At 35.8% G+C, this 1,978-nt stretch overlaps 1 long non-coding RNA gene across 1 annotated transcript; it reads left to right on the top strand.

Annotated features, from left to right (window-relative positions):
- Positions 1-149: 149 nt before the first annotated feature.
- Positions 150-1,225, top strand: LOC123962297. The gene is made up of 2 exons (XR_006822897.1): positions 150-508; positions 604-1,225. It is a non-coding gene; the product is annotated as an uncharacterized LOC123962297 (long non-coding RNA).
- The last annotated feature ends 753 nt before the right edge of the window (positions 1,226-1,978 follow it).

Genomic DNA, 1,978 nt, shown 5'->3' with positions numbered 1-1,978 from the left:
TCCCATATTAAGTCACGAGATATGCAGACTAAGCATCAAAGTAGAAGAAAAAGAACAACAACAAAAAACAGAACACACAAGAAAAAGAAAAAAAAATGGAAATAAAAATAAACAACAAGCGATAGAAAGCAATTCAATACAAACCAACAATACTTAGAAAAAGAAAAGAAAAAAAAAAACTACATAAAGGAAAGGAAACCCAAGATTCTGATTTTGGTATAACTTTAAACTTGACCACCAACTGTGAAGGCTCTAATGCCAACACTCCAGATATTCACTATTGCACTGCTCTTTTATTTATAAGTTTCACACAACAGACATGAAGTACCCAGGACTTCCAGGTCTGGAGGATCTTGGCATCACTCCATCTGCTGTAGAACAAAAGGCTATTGAGATTCTGCGCCGCCACCGCCGATTCCGTTACCTGGAAGCTGACCTGGATGAGACAAAACCAGCCAAAACTGTCAGCTATTAAACTACCTGACCACTTCCCAACATCACTGAGGATGTCAGTATCTCTGATTTGCTTGGTCTTTAACTATATTCTGTACATAAAAAAAAATTATCATCCAATGGTTATCTTGTTTTTCTTTTTTTCATCAGATACGACAATGCCATTATGAGAGAGTATTCAGCTGTTACATATTCACGTCATTTGACTTGAAAATTTTTATTGTTTTACTACACCTGAATCATGGTTGGTAATAAATCAGGAGAAACACACCATTGTGCTGTGACAAATACTAAACTCTGCTGCAGTCTGCAGGAACATGGCTAATTTATTTTTAATAACATATTTAATGTTTACACAATACATAGTATGAGTAATAGAGATTGAGACAGTGTAGAAACATCATACACATTTTTACATCTGTGACGTAATGTAAAACAAGCACAGTAAATACAGAAGTGCACTTTGAATCCTCCATAATAGCTTGATAGTACCTCACTAAGTTGTAGAGGCAGACTAATTTGATACTAAGATTAAAATCGGCATTGACTCGGTTCCTATCTCAGCCTCAATAAATCATGCCCTTTTGATTTAAACAGCTAAATTGAAAGACCCAACTGAAATAGTAATTTATGGTACATATGGTAGGAAAGTGTTCTTTATTGTACTACTTGAGCTGTAAAGTGTGGAGTGAAGAGTTGCTTGGACAGTACAGAATGACTGATGTGATCCTTTGTGAAACTACAATGAAGACATACTTGGGGAGAGCTGGAATAATTGGATTCTTTTTATTCTTAATATACATCTACATGAATGTGTGCTGGAGAGCAGGCAAATCTTTACCAGAAGGATTCAAAGATCAAGAGGTTGTGAGGAGGAAACTAGACGGGATCGATATAAGTTTTGATGTTTACAGGTAAGTAACTGAACAGAGACATTTTCACTGATAATTCTGGCACAAGCAAGACTCATGCTAGCTGAAAGACCGGTGGGTTTAAATAAATTACATAAAAAGTTCTGAATTAGAATGAGATTTATTGGCAGGTACATTTTAATTTTAGTCAGTGACAGTGGGGGACCTGGGCCATGTTGAGGTCCGCTGCAGATGGAAAGAGAATCAGAATGAGCTTTACTGCTAAGTAGTGTTTTACACATACATGGAATTTGCTTCGGTAATAAGGTGCTACATGTAGACAAATATAGTTCACAAATGTAGAAATATATAAATATGGAATAAACAAATGCAAGGATAAGAATTATAGAGAAAAATAATACAACTATTTGCAGAGAAAGAACAATGTGGCAGATATTTACATGTGCATTACTCTGGTTTGTGTTGTGCAGACATTGCATCGAAGGAGGATGTTGTGTATATAAATGTTTAAATTGACAATATAAACACAACAACTATTAACAACAAATATGTGAAATGTGCCAGGTTTGTGCATGATATGAAGTGATATTTACATGTGCAGAGACATTTGTATTATTTGAAAAAAAGGGGGGGGGGGGGGGGTGGGGGGGGGG

Source organism: Micropterus dolomieu, linkage group LG22 (assembly GCF_021292245.1).
Source record: "Micropterus dolomieu isolate WLL.071019.BEF.003 ecotype Adirondacks linkage group LG22, ASM2129224v1, whole genome shotgun sequence".
Taxonomy (NCBI): domain Eukaryota; kingdom Metazoa; phylum Chordata; class Actinopteri; order Centrarchiformes; family Centrarchidae; genus Micropterus; species Micropterus dolomieu.
This window is presented reverse-complemented; position numbering and strand designations above follow the sequence as displayed.